Source organism: Labrus mixtus, chromosome 14 (genome assembly GCF_963584025.1).
Source record: "Labrus mixtus chromosome 14, fLabMix1.1, whole genome shotgun sequence".
In the NCBI taxonomy this organism is placed as follows: Eukaryota; Metazoa; Chordata; class Actinopteri; order Labriformes; family Labridae; genus Labrus; species Labrus mixtus.
The window spans coordinates 6,043,540-6,059,327 of record NC_083625.1 but is presented as its reverse complement, the minus strand read 5'-3'; the positions used below and the strand labels follow the sequence as shown (position 1 = coordinate 6,059,327).

General features: G+C 41.3%; 1 protein-coding gene across 1 annotated transcript in view; it reads right to left on the bottom strand.

Moving 5' to 3' along the window:
* Positions 1-14,284, bottom strand: part of LOC132988868 (neuronal tyrosine-phosphorylated phosphoinositide-3-kinase adapter 1) — a 33,921-nt gene extending 19,637 nt beyond the window's left edge. Inside the window, exon 1 of the mRNA XM_061056493.1 lies at positions 13,278-14,284. The gene's annotated coding sequence lies outside the window, so the exon portion shown is untranslated. The remainder of the gene's footprint in view (positions 1-13,277) is intronic.
* Positions 14,285-15,788: the final 1,504 nt, after the last annotated feature.

The window sequence follows — 15,788 nt, the reverse complement described above, 5'->3', positions numbered from 1 at the left end:
CTGCATAGAAAGGAAATGAAAGTGGAGTTTTAAAAACCTTCTTTCACACTGAATAACAATAGCTGATTTTTTTTTTTTTTAAGTGTCTTGTTGATCGCAGAACTGTTCATGTAATAACTCTCATTGAAGTCATTCCCTTTGTAACATTATTAACCATGATATAGCCTATAACTAAAAGAATGTCATCATTTTTTGGGTGGAAAAAAACCAATAACATTTGCCCAAATGAAACTGTAAATATGTATACATAACATATAATGTTACATGTGAAGGAGTGTTGTTATATTGAATATGAGCACTGCTGTGTTTCAGTCGGCGGCACGAGGCAGCATGTGGAGTGATATTGTCTTCATACAGCAGCAACAAGCAGCAGATCGAAGTAAATATAATAAGAGTGAAGCTGTGTAAAAATAATAATTTAATGTAATAACAGGAAACCAAAAACCTTAAGACCTCACTTTAGACTGTTATGTAGGTGTAGCTTCAGATAAAAGAGGCTAGCTTAGCATAACATAAATAATGGAAAACAGCCAGGCTCTTACCAAACAACATCTGCCAAACATCACCCTCTCAAACTTACAATTCGAGATTTAATATCTTATTTGTGTACTCGTACTTTCATAGGAGTGGTCGGGTTGTGTAGCTAAAAGCATGATCTGTTGGACAATGTCTGCGTCTTGTGGAGAAGGCCTAATTGCATTGAGTAGCCTACCTGCTGGTTGCCTGGCAACATTTTGATTGCTGCAGGTTTGTATTGTTGTACAAATTAAACAAATGAGATTGAATGTGCTATTAGTTATTTAGTCATTAAGGTGTTCTCGGGAGACCCAGCTTGTTAGCTGGCTGATGTTACCATGCCAACCACTATTCCTTTAAACATTTTAATGTAATTCAACACACTATAAAACAATACATTATACTTTTTTTCTTTAATTTGTTTATGTATTTTGTAGGCTACAAGATTATTTATATATATATATGATTATTACTTTTGTTAAAATATATTTTTTGATAATTGTTATTGTTACTATTGAATTATTAATTACTACTTGTCATTATCATTGTTGTATTATTTGTAATTATATGCTTTGGCAATATATTTACACATTCATGCCAATAACATTTTTAAAATTGAATACAATTGAATTATTTAAACATAAACAAACTCTGAAATGACTTTATGGAGAGGCTGTGAGTTCTGACCAAGTGACAAAGACGAGTTATTTGTCTAAAAGTTGTCATTGTGCTGACAAAGTACAAAAAAAAAAAAAAGCTTTCAAAATATGAACGTCCAGATGTCACACACTTTCTGTTCACACAACGTGCACTGAGAGATGCTGTCAGAAACATTTGGTCAGTAGGATAATTTATGCTGCATTACACAATTGACCGTGAGCATTTCCCCCCGACCGCTGTGACAAGGACAAGGAAACCCTGGACCACTTCAACACTGACCCAAAAAAAACCTTTCATGACATCCACCTCTTTTTCTACATTTTAAACCTTTTTTTTAACGTATACTTTTATCACACACCGTTCCTGATCTAAAAACATTTTGATGCCTTTTTAAAACTTTTTTTTCATGACTTTGTTCATGTTCTGATGACCTGTTTAATTTTTCTGTCAATGTGAAGCACTTTGTAACCGGATTCTGAAAGTGTTCTTTATTTTATCATGAATAGTATTCTTCTCCTTATTATTATTAATTATAATGCCAATATCATACAAACGGTATTTAAAATATTTGAACCTCCTTTTTTTTAACCAGACATTAAACTCCATAAATATTGTGCTTGATGTTCAGGCCGTGTCTGGTTTAGGATCTTAAACAATGTCTGTCTTCCTGCACTGCATCAACTTAAAAATATATACTTTTTTTGCACATGTAACTCCTCCAAAGGACAAAACTAACTTTTCTGTCGGACTGACTTCTCTTTCAGGTGTACAGATATATTCACCTTAAACCGAAAGCCATGAAAAGACTGCATGCTGCCTGACTGACCTGCAGACTTCAAACTCTTCCAAACAACACTTTTGCTTTGTGTGGTTTCTACACATTTTTAAGGATGAAAGGAAAATCAATCTAAACCTTCCTAACATCCAAACAGTCACCTGAAGTAAACCTGCCCCGCGCTCCAGCCCAACACACACGACAATCAAAGCAGCCAGACGGATGCTACCACTCGTTTGTCTTCCGTTTGTTACTGTTGCTATGGGAGTCCTCCTTCCCCTCTTGTGTCTCATTTTCTCCTCTGATCCTCCAATCTCTTTTTTTTTTTGCACATTGAGCTTTATTAATATGAATTTCTAAGTGTGTCTGTGGTGAGAGGAAAAGAAGATTCTTCAAATAATTCCCTCATTGTGCATCACTAAACCAGAAGTCAGTGTTTTCACCTCTGAGTTATATGGGGCTCTTTGCTGCCTCTACTTCCCTGCATGCACTGCTACTGTGTGCTTACTGCTCGACAATATTGCATTGTGCAGTGAAACGCCTGTGGCTGATGAGAATGGACAGGAGGAGGAGGAGGGGGAGGAGGAAGAGGAGGAGGAGGAGGAGGAGGAGGAGGAAGAGGGAAAAGATGTAGAGGCTGATGTATCACTCCAGCACGGATAGAAGGCACATAAGAGGTGGAGAGGAATTTTGAGAATTTTTACTTTGACATATTTCTGATGTTTTGGACACAAAATAAAAAGAATAATAACCTCAGGACTTTGTTTTTCCTAGGATGTAAATTCAACCTGAAAGGCATTTGTGCATTGTTCTCTTCTCATATAAAATGTAAACAACGACAAAAAAAAACCTGAGGTCAGTAACCCAAAGACGGCCACATCAATGTTCTGTGCATCCACTTCACACTCTTAAGTTCCTCCTCCTCAGTGTTATACAAACTGAGTGACCGCTAAATCTTTCATAAACTTCAACCAAAAATACCCTCTAAAAAAGCTTTTCATGTTCCCTGTTGCCTTGCGCAACCAGCATTCAGCCTTGGGCCACAACATACTTACGAAGATGCTCCATGTTTGTCTCAACAATGCCCCTCCGCTGCCTACAAATTAACCGATTATTGTCGGTGTGTGTGTGTGTGTGTGTGTGTGTGTGTGTGTGCATAAGTAAACATTAGTACAATGTGTGGATCATGAATAGTTCATGAACGTGAGCAAGCAGCAGTACGAGTAGGGCTGTAGCGTTTTGAGTATTTCATCACTTAAACTATTAACGCGATGACACTTTGAGATGCTATGGGAAGCAGTTTAAATGTCATTATCACTTTTCAAAGTCTGGACAATTCATCAAATTACAAATAAGACCTTCCTCAATTTTCTCTGTTCGCTGATGCAGCCTGATGTTTCCTTTCTAAAAAAACAAAAAATAAAAAAACCTGTGCAGGAAAAATGTAAGGAATTTAAGGAAAGTCACTTTAATGAGCATCCCAAAATGCATTTCTTTTGTACTCCTGTGACGCTAGTAGAGTGAAATATTTGCTAAAGTTATTTTTCAAATGGGGTACGCTAATGTCTAATGTCAGCAAACAACCCACACGCAACAAACAGATGAAGAAAAACAGAAAATGTTATCTAAAGAAGCCTTTTTGAGCTGAACAGTAATGCAGCCTGTGTGGAGGGAAAATGAGGGTCAACACAGGGTCTGAATGTGTGCAGCACTTGGAGTCCAAGACCAATTTCCCCAACAAGGAACAATAAAATATATTGTATGGCATCATCAATCGCTGTTAGTGTCCTGTGAAGTTCACTGACTGTTATGACCAAAATCCACGATCTTTTCCTGAACTCTACTTAGTCATGTCAACCAAACTGAGACGTCAACATTTGGTTATCTTACAGGCTGAAATATCACATCAGTGTTTCCTGTTGGTTTAACACACAGCATGAACAGCTGTCTCATTAATGACAGGCTAGTGGTTGACCTATAAACTGTATAAAACATGGACATCTTCACACATTGGTTTTCCGAGGAGGAGTTATGATGCTCAACGATGGCGGGTGACATATTGGAAATCCAGATTCTGAAGGATTTTCAGGATCAGACTAGAAGCAGTCAAACAGGCGGAGGTGAGGTGGGCCATGAGCGGGAAAAAAAAGAAGCTTTTTTTTCTAAAACTGAAGCAGTTCTTTTTTTTGCACTTCCACACTGGCTTCATTTTTCACACACTGGAGGTTGCTGTTTGGTTTGACCTAGCAAGTCACGGCACAGTGGGGAAGGGATATGGTGACTTGGCATTACCTCATTTGGTTGCTGTTTTTTTTTTTAGCAAAGCTTTCTAAATAGCTGCTAGCTAGCGTGGCAAAATACTGTCTTGAAGGAATACCGTTGTGCAGCTCGTTTTTGCATTTATTTACATCAGGTCACACACTGAAACCGATACACTGCTGCCGCTTTACAGAGTGTGAACGGTTCCAAAGTAATAAAATATCAATCAATATCAATAACACATCACTTTTCATTGGCTCCCTGGTTCAAACACAGATAGCCCGTGACTGACCTCTCGCTCCATCTCCCACCACACAGCTCGCCCTTGCCTTCATTATCTTCTGCTTGAATCTGCAGGAACCAAGGTGACCCAGTGCACTTAGCAAACATGAACACTTAGCAGGCTTATAGATCCATGAGCCCTCACACACAACATCCCATAGAGCTTCTCGCTGTATTGTTTATTCATTATTACAAGTTGACTCGTGAATGGTTCTTTATTTCAAACATCTTTAGCATCATTTATTACTTATTCATCATGCATTATTTGTGTCTCATATAAGCTTTACTCACCACTGTTTATTGGGCTATGGATGCTGTTTGTGATTATATGTTATTTATAACTGTGCTGTCATGTATGCAAACTGTACTGATGCTTGAAGTTCCTAATGGATATATAAAGTAATTTGCATTACATTTGAATTGAATATATTTTGTTTCCTGTCTCTGTCTTGCACATGCAGGGTTCACATTTCCGTGGAAAAGCCACATCATTTGCAACAACGGCATCCTGAGTGACCTTTACCCTGAGAACGACACCTGGTGGAGACGAGGAGAAGCAACGAAGATTAAACAGGGAAGTTCAAAGGAAAGCTGTGTGCTGGGATTCTCCGAACGCGTGCAGTCTGAGCTCTGTCACCGGATGATGAAAGGGTGCACTGTGTTCAGATTGTCTCAGCAGGCTTCCCTCAAGATAGTCTGCCTTTCTGAAGCATTATTCAGTCCATCACATCGGAAATAAAAGAGAGAAATCGCATCATGTACAGAGGGAAAGCCTCCTATTTTGTTTCCTCTTTGTATAAGGCTGCTGAAACCCAGACTATGAGGTATAGAGCTGCAGGGAGCTGAGAGATCCGGGGAAGAAAAAAAAAAAAAAAAGCTTTACTCTGCAGCTGCACACGCTTCACTGAGCCAGCATCCCTCTCTAACCAAGATCTGACTTATTTTAGACGTGGATTACCCAGCAATATTGCCCGCCTCCCAGTTAGTTGGTTCACTTTGAAGAAAAACACAACGTGAAAAATTCTGGACATGCTGTCTCATACAAAAGGAAGGTGCCATGATGCCCTTATTAATTTGGACTGCATATTTAGCACTAAATCTCTCCCTGCACACGATGTCCTTATCTCTTATTGGAAGTGAGAAATTTCTTGTCAGCTTTAACAAAGCTGTACACTGTGGACTGTGAAATAACAAGTCAAAACTGTTTTATGATAGCAAGACTTAACTATGTGCGCTCACTGGCTACTGATTCTCTTTTCACAGATTTAATTTACCTTTAAAAAAAAACATCCTAGCCTGCAGCGCTGCACACTGGCCCTGCCCCAACATGACAAACATCATAAACTATTCAGCAACAATTAAGCAAAACCAGCTAGCCCAAAGCCAAACCAGGGATCAGCTGAACATCTCTGCAACGTAGACATGTGATTTGCATCACAGCAGCTTGTAGCAACTTATATCTTTCAACGGCCAGGATGTTTTAACCGCCTTAGCAAGCTGATCCAAACAATTACAAATTCAGAATGTCTTCACATATTCACAAAATATGCACAGGAAAAATCCCAACATCACCACACTCAAGAAAGCATCAGAAATGTGCCAACAAGGCATTGGATCTTATTTTTATACAGCTGCTATTGCGCCTGCTGAGCTGCTTTTCATCTGACTGGAAGATTGAGCAGCAGCAGCAGCAGAAGCAGCAGCAGCGTTGGTGTGATGAGAAAAAGCTGGGTAGGCCACAAGTGGTCTTCCAACGTTTGAATCATCCTACTCCTTGTCCTTAAAATCCCCCGTTAAGCGAGTCATAGCGTAGGCTGTTCAGGATAAGCACACACATGCCCACACACACAGCGCTCCCACTCATTCATCTCTTTACAAACAAATCATGTCTCTTGTGTCCGGGCTATTCGCACCCCACAGTGTTTACCGGCATGACAGTGAATCAGAAGAGGAGGTTTGAGAAAAATATAAAATGGCAAAGATAATTGATGGTTTAGAAATACACACGGTCACCTCAAAGGGAATTTTTAATACGTCTATAAAAACCCCAGTTGACACTTTCTACAGCTGTTGAAAAATCAGTAGGTCAGACATGTTTAAGAGCATTTAAAGGGTCTGTGCTGCACTCTCAGAGTACATGTTTATTGGCCTGGCAAGTGTGATTGGCAGGTTTGCAGCTCAGGGTCTCACTCAAGCAATTCTTATTCCTGTCAGTCTTGCTGCTCGCTGCACCGACAGCTACGAAATGAAAAGGGACTAAATGGGGCAAATGGCAGGTGAGAGCAGATTACGCACTGCAGGGTGTCTGGTTTTCTTACATCATACTCCTGAGGTTGAGTCAGAAACAAGGCAGATACAGAGATACCAAAGACTTAAAGTACATGTTGTGATTGGGCAATGCGGAGACTTGCTGTCAACTTAAATGCATCTCTCTGATTTGCATCTCAAGTTACCAAATATCAAAAAGTATTAAAGAGATGATAATCGACAAATGCAATAATGTCAAAGAACATTAAACCTGCATTATATGTGGTGGCCAGCAGGAGGCAACTCCACTGGTTGTGAAAAAAAAAAAAAGTCGATTTAGTCGATTTATTTTATTTGCTTATTGATTTTCAACGGCTAGTTTCAAATCTTCTACCTCACTGTTCATTTTGTCACTCTTGGTCCCTTTGTGAAAAAAAAAGCAGGCTACCTGTGATTGACATGCTGCTACCATGGCAACTTGTCTGTCAGGATAAAAGCATCCATCCTTTATTTGTTGCTTCTAGACTTGAAATTGGGAATTAAACGCTGTCGCATTGGCTGGGTTAACTTCTTCACCTACTATAAACTAAGCAGGAATTTGATGAGTAAGCCATTATACCGGATATGTATTCAAACTATCACCTTCAGGGACACTGGTTCAGTTTAGTTCTGTTACCTCGCTCCATCGTTCTCCTCCCCAAAAAAGGTTAAAAAAAAGAAAAGAAAAAAAAAAGCCAAAAATATAACCTGAAAAAAGAAAAAACATCCTGATTTTAATCATATCTGAAGCTTGGTGCCTTTTATTTAACTCGAGCGTCTGTGTAAAAATCAGTGAAATAAAAATGTGTTGGAGCCTCTCCGGCTGCAACCCGGCCAATCAGCTGGCATCGGTTTCAGCAGAAAATGCAGATTGCTCTGACATTTACAACACATACTTAAGTTCTGCCCGCAGATTTGCATTTCTGTCCCCGTGTGCGCCCACTTACTTCACACACCGTTGCTGAAGCCTGAGTTTCTGCTGCCTTGCTGTGACCTTTGGGAATGTCACAGACGATAAATCACCATTTTGAGATCAGTTTCAGACCCGTGTGTTCACATGACAGTGCGGGGTATTAGGACAACAATGTTTATGGAACATTATATACTGTATGTTTCCCTGTTTGCCCGCTAATGATTCAGTGACCATTACACAAGGTCTTCTGAAGGTCTTTGGCTTGAATGTGGCACTTTAATGACAACAGGGACTCTGTGACACAATATTCTGGACCTGTTTTGTTCCACTTCTGCACGCTTTAACATATATTATTCAAAGTAGAGCTACAATGCACTCCTCTGATAATTCCACATCTTGCCAATTGTTGTTCTCTCATAATGGAAATGAAATGACTTTGCTGAGGGTTCATTGAGGAGAAACAAAACATGAATGCCACACACACACACACACACACACACATATGTAAACATATTAGTGTCCCGTCCCCAAAAAACTGACATGTTTACTCAAGTGGAACAGTCTGCATGGATACAAATAAATAGGTGATGATTAACATGGCTCGAGACGGAGACCTCTGAGCCAAAAAGAGAGGAGCAACCGTTGGCTCCCAACTTTATTTATTTTGCATGGTAGCATGTGAATGGCTTTGAAAGGGTTTAATGAGAAGAAAACAGAGGGGGAATGAACAAGGATGAGTTGCCTCAAGGAAATCATTACCACACATCATTACTCTTGACTACACACTGCAATGAAGACCGCATGCTGTAAGATGCTTTACAAACCAGACAGAAAAAGCATTTAAAGGGAGCGCTTACTTCAAATTTCAAATGCTCAATTTGTCCGTATGCGTCCCCAGACATCCTCCGGTCAGACGAGGGACACGCTTGTTTGACCTCTTTAAAGTGGGGAGCACCCAGTGAGCCAGTACAAGAGTGTGGCTGCGTAGGGAGCTCCCCAAGTAAAGCACAAACAAGTCGTGGTTACTTGTTAAACAAGAAAATAAATCCTGTTTTACTCTGTTGGCAAAGGGGATATCAGTCCATTTTAAATATGCTGCATGTGCATCACAATAAAAAATAGAAAACTACAATACCTAAACTGACATTTTGAATCCACATGCCTTCACGATGTCATTCAGTGGGAGATACAGCAGAAAATCTCTAACGGCGTCTGTGTTGTTTACTAGACAGTCGATGAGCAAAGAGCCAGGAGAGACAGGAGACAAAGTGGGCTGACTTCTAACAATGTCCGAGCAGGATTTGTACCCGGGACATGGCTGGTAAATGGCATGCCCTTTAATCAAGAAGCCACCAGAGAGGACCTTTACACCTTCAGACTATTTATAACTCAACTCTGTGACTGACTCAAGTGCATGGAAAGTAGATTTGATCCACAAGAAACACCGGGGTTTATAGTAAAACAAAAAAAGAAGAAGAAGAGGGTAACTGGGGACAGGATATCGATTTGAAGCCAGAGCGATGAGGAATCCATGTTTTTATTAAATAAAGGAAAGAAAAACAAAGTGAAGTTATCTGATTTGACCTACATTAGTGACGTACTGTTGAAGATTAAAAGACCTCTTTTCTTACTCAGTAAAATAAACCATTATGATGTCATCCCGGGCTTTTACTTTAGCTGGGTTTAGTCTTACTGAAACAACAGGATGACGTCGTCGTGATGTCATCAGGGTTTAAAGGTGATCTCGGGTGTTACACGTTCATAACAGTCTGTGTTACAAAGCTCTGAGCTGTGAAGGTCTACCCATGAGATTACACTGAGGTGCATAATGGGATGTGTAGTCCAAAGGGTTATAAGTGACTACAGTCAGGATGTCTCCGTCTCTGCAGTTTCACTTTCTGACTCGTCTTTCCGTCTACTCCACGTCTCCAATGATGTCTGTGTTTTAAATTAATTGTGAACACAAAGAAGCCCCAAGATATATCTGTATCACATTATCTGAATATTCTTCTGCCTGCTGATACAAAAACAAAAACATAAACTAAACTTACTTTGACATGTAATCTCAAGACGCCAGCCTGCTCTTCCACACATAAAGAGGAACATTACATCTCTGGGCAGACAAATGTAAACTGTATTACTGGGAAGAATGGAGCTATCTGATGCCAGTACACATTTCTATAAAAAAACAAAAACATGTTGAGTTTTATTAAAAGAGGGGCTTGCAGGGCTGTGATCTAGTTGATTATTTTCATTGTGGATAAATGAGAGGAATTTTCTCTTTATAAATTGTAAAGCATCTCTCCTTTGTGCGCTGGTGGCTGGGTGGTTGTTTCCGCGTGTCCCATATGCGGAGGCTGTGGCCCTCGAGGCGAGCGGCCCGGGTTTGAGTCCGACCTGCGGCTCCTTTAACGAATGTCATTCCCCTCTCTCTCTCTCTCTCTCTTGCCCCAATTTCCAACTCTCTCCACTGTCCTGTCTCTCCAATTAAGGCACAAAAAGCCCCAAAAAAGAAAATCTTGCTGTACACTCCGTTGTTCATTTTGTACAGCACTCTGGTCTACATGAGTTTTTTCTTGATGTGCTATGTATTTATTCACCGTTCACTATTTGTAAAGCAAAAAGTTACAGGTTCAGATGTCTTGTATTATCTGACAGAAAGCCCAGATCCAGTTTAGTATTAATTACAATAAGAGATCATCAGATTTGAGAAGCAAGAATATGGATTAATGTAACATTTTGAACTCTGATTGTTTGGCCGCATTGACAAAAAGTTACTCTCCTCACAATCAACTTTCCGCCTGTCTTTCCTTAAGGACTGTTTCATTCTTTTCACTCGAGTGTTGGATACAAAACTCAGGGTAACTGAAGCAGAGTAATGGGAACTTTTACCGCCTGTGAGCTAAAAACAATCCTCTTTTCCTACTCCTGAGTCCAAATCAGCTGATATTGCTCCACTGTGATGATCCGAGGCCCGATGAAAACTTTATATCCTCAGAAGCAGAAGCAGAGCTTATAAATCCTTCATCTTTCACCTGATAGCATCCCTTAACATCGCTCTCATGCTGCAGCATAAACAAGTCTTCCTCCATCTCTGCTGCTGCTGCTGCCGTCTCTCTCTGTGACAGAGCTGCACCTGCTGTCCCCTTAAACAAAGAAACAACACACTGAAGCCAACTACACATAACTACGCTGCTATTAATTCTGAAACACCCGCACAGCTGGCCAGTAGCATCCATTTTTATCATTTGTTTAAACCTATTGACCTGCTGCTGCTCGAACTCGGGGGAAACAAACCTGTTCGTGTGCTCCAGGAGGTCCACAGCAGGGAAAAAGAAAAAATCCATTACTGATCATCCAGACGGGGGGGGGGGGGGGGGGGGGGGGGGGATCCACTCGACTAGAGACACGGGCTTAAAATGTCAGAATCTGCCATGTCTGTCACGCATCCATCAGTCCCCACGTGCTCTCTGGCCCCTGTGTGGGCCTTCCCTCGCCGCCCTCGCAGGGTCCAGTACGAACGTTCAATCTGAATGTCTGAATGTCTCATCAGAGCAACTGAATCATCGTCTTCCTGGAGAAAAGCTCAGTCAGAGTCCTTTCTCCTTTACTGAGAAACTCTCCTCACTTTTAATTCCTTCCAGTAATCCATCACAACCATCAGCTCTGCCAACTTTTAATACCTCTTAACCAAAGTCTGCCGTTGATTTCCATGTATCTAACCTCCCCCCCCGATTTAGAACTCCAATGCTCCATTCAAACAGATTGCATCCATTCCCAACACTGCACTGCACACACGGACCTGCTGTTTTCCTCGATTTAATCACATTTCTGTACTAAATTTGGGATCACCAGGTGAGCAGGGACAGTCGGGGCGACAGCTAACTGCGAGCGCCGGCTCTCTTCTGCATCCGAGACACTCTGCACAGTGTGTGTAGCTCACAGCACTGCACTCAATGACCCCGAATTCGCAGCTGCTCTCACCCATCCCCTGCTCTCCTCTGTACCTGCACCAACATCAACCACAACAGCACCGAAGACACCTTCCTGTTTATCTGCATTTGTTAGCCTGTTGAAGCATGCATGAAGAAAAGACGTTTGTCACATGCAGCTCCAAGGTCAAGCCAGACTGAATGGTAATTAGGTTTTTTTTATTTCGGCTAACTCCCAGACAAATGGTGGGGTATAGTATGCTCGTGCATTATCCTTACAGACAAATCATCTTCATAAACACATGTTTCATATTCAGGTGGATTTGCACATGTATGGTATTTGGCAGACATGTTTTGGTCTCAGAAGGTTTTTGTTGTGTTGCCAAATAACTGACATGACTTCTCACTTTAAAATAAAAAAATGTCTTGTCGGTATAGTTGTAGCATTTCTTGCCAAGTAAGGCAGCCCTTTCCTAATTCTTCCAAGAAATATTGGAAGACACATTAAAGCCAGTCAGGTATAACGAGACATCCACACAGCAAACCTTTTCATTTGAGCAGCCTGATAAAACTGTTTATCGATGTTTCTTTCAGCTTGTGGCGGAGTGGTGAGGATGAAATCTCACAGGGTGTGTGTGATGCACGTTTTTTTTTTTTTTTTAGTGGCTGTCACGCCCGGATAAAAAAAAAAAAAAACGGAGTAGTGTTCACTAACCTTATGAGCACGTTTAATTCACAACCTCTCGACCCCCTTTTTGGATGAGGGGTCCTAATGAGGATGTTCAGGTGGGATGGTTTATCACCAGGTATCATGTTATATCTTTAAAAACACACACACACACACACACACACACACACACACACACACACACACACACACACACACACACACACACACACATCTGATGAACCGGCTCCCCTCATCCAGACGCCTGCCTCTCCCCGCACCTCAAAGACGCGCCAACACATCCTCACCTGGCTGCGCACAAACACAAACACACACACACACACACACATTACGAGTGTATTCACCGCCCATTCACACTAGCAGCACATAGCTCAGGCATTATAACCCCTGTTATGCTCTTTTTTATCTGTAAACATGCAGATGTTTTCCCTGCACGGCCTCATCCTCCTCCTCCTCCTCCCGCTGACACTGCTGCTCTGCTGGTGTAGGTATTTGTTTAATACCGTCGTGCATGCCCCAGCACCAGCAAGTCAGCTGATGGAGGCTTGTTTTTTGGTGAAATATTTATCAGACCTTGTCACGACTTCCAACTTAAACTACGGGGCTGTGCGTTACGCTGCGCGCTCGTCACATATCTTTACATCTCCACGGTGTTTTTTGGGGCTTGAAAAAAACACGGGCCCTACAGCCACCGTCATGAGCTGTGAGGCTTCAAGGTTGAACAATTTCGCTTGTGGACACACAGCAGCTCACTGTCAACCCTGTGTTTGATGAAATTTACGCGGAAAAAGCCGATCAGGCCCGAGGTTTTTCCTCCGCAATCATCCTTTTTTTTTTTTCTGATGCTAATTAGGCAGACAGTGCGTCCGGGCTGTGACAGCTGCTTGTGAAGGCGATGTGATGTAAGCAAGCTGATGCGGGGATTTATGGAGCAAAAACACAATATTAATGAAGGTGTATTCCTACCTTAGTAACCGGGGGAGCCTATATGGCTGGCGCAGAGGCAGACTGTGCCGATATCCAGAAGCCCGGGCTCGTAAAAATCAGACAACAACAACACCACGCCGGTTGTTGATGACACAGCTGTCTTGGTAGAAGGGAGGGAAAGAAAAAAAAAACGCTTTCCCAGATGTGTCAATTGACGTGGAGATGAAAAATCAGTTATTCAGACGCATATCACCGGAATGACGCCTTTTCTTGACGTGAAAGGTCTTCCATTTTTATGATAAACAGCGCACTGTACCTACTACCGAGGCAGGCAGCTCGGTGGAGTCTGGCCGGGGTGAGATCTGATCGAAAACCATGATGCAATTCAATGCGACGTTACTAAATGTTACTACCTCTTGGAAAACGCCATTCTGTTTTTTAAGGGCTTTCCATGGAGCCTCCTGCAAGCGACCTCCGTAACATGCTCTGCAAGAGGAAGAAGAAGAAGAAAAAAAAAACACACCACGTCAAAACAAAAATGCGCAGATATGAGCGCTGGGCATCCTCACTGTGTGTTTGCATCCATATTAATGTCCACACACACACACACACAGGACTCCCTCAGAGCAGCACAGTTGTTGTCTTTAGATGAAAAAAAAAAAAAAGCATCAGACGTGTTTTTTTTTTGTTTTTTTATAGTCCAGCTGCGATGAGAGGCTGTTCTCTTCCTCTGGGTGTTATCAGCAGCAGGGCGAAATGAAATATCCCTCCACGGTTCATATTTAGCAGCAGCACACTCATAGATTCATGATGAAGTGGCGGGAGATTTTATTTACCTTTGAAAACAGTAGACTACTTTTATTCACCCAGAATACAAAAAAAAAAAAAAAAGCCAAATGATCTCCTATGGGACACCATCGTCCTTGTGATGTAACAGGGGATAAAATACTATTAAGCGTAAAATACGCATGAAATGTAAGAGCATGAATTCCACAGAGATAAAGTAGGCTAAGCTCTCATTTAAATTTTAGGACATTTTGATTGGACTGTGTTTACATGAGCATTTGGTTCAGTTGAATTAAAGACAGTAGGGGGAGTAAATAAAATACAATATGACTAAAGGGTGTAGAAGTTACTCTTAACACATCTTAATAATGTGTTTTCATTTTAAGGGTTATTTTAAGTCTACCTTAGCATAAGTCTACCTTAGCATATAAATGTGGTGTTGGATTTTTTATTTTTTATTTTGGGGGGGGGGGGGGGGCATGACAAACTAGCCAACACATGGCTTGTGTGAGGCAGACACGCCCCCTAAAGTCCACAGGAGATGTAAAGGTGAAGAAAAGCTGAGAGAGTGAACCGTCGAGTTTTAAAAACAGAGGGAGATTAGGAGTGTGTGCTCTCTGTTGACACACACACACACACACACACACACACACACACACACACACACACACACACACACACACACACACACACACACACACAACAACACACCTCTAATCGTGTAGTATCTGTATCACAGCAATAACTGGACTTTAGAGCTGTGCAGCAATGTGTAGAGGTCAGGGTAGGTCTGTGAGGGGTCATTTTAGACAACAGGTAAGGCATTTGGTGAAAGTTGAATCAAAATATTTCAGTGATTGATTCAGATTATTTCTTTTACGGGCGAAAAACTTGAAGAGGGTGGTTTGTCTCATGTGCAAAATGTGGTCTGACTGGTGTGTCCCACAATGTGAGAGCAGTTTCTAAGAAATCTGCAATCTATAAAATACCTCACTAATGGAAAAGTTAGCTTTTATACACGGTTTAATGCAAGGAGCAACACAAATATGTGTTGTGTTGAGCTTTAAGTAGTAAAGCTGTGGTGCAGGGTTTACATAATACTACTTCAAATCATGTTTTAAAAAGCTGAAATTTGTATTTTTTGTCCACATTCAACTCCTGCATCAACTTTTAATATTTTGTAACACCTACATGCCACATGAGCTTTGTCAGCTCCTCTCTTTGGTGTGAGGTTAAATGTTGCATTGCCTCTATATGCAGATATTTCACCTGCACAGGTGCCTTCACTTAAGCTGCCTGATGAAACCTCTTCTCGGCACTGTGTGGGGCGTGTACACACTACATTTGACTGACTGACATCCCTCTCGCCCTGCTGTTCACTTTGTTGCACCTGATAAGGCGGGACAACTGAAAATGCCACCGTTTGATTGGTTCTCAGAGTTTAGTGACATCAAGCTCCACAACAAGCTCCACCTTATTTCCACCAGACTAAAAATCAAATCATTCAGGGTTGTTGAAAAAAAACATGCAAGTGTCTGGGCCTTTAAAGAAACACCCCCCCCCCCCCCCCCCTTTTTTTACATGTTGATTTTTAAAAGCTGCAAAAAGCATGGCTGTGCTGTGAATAGCGTTTAATAAAGGCTTCATGTCTCAGTAAGTCTTGTTAGAATGCACACATTAGCTATGTTGGCATGTTGCTACTGTTTCCTCTCTTTATTTTACATTAAAAGTCCTCCTTTTGTGCAGGTTGCAGATTTGTTTCAC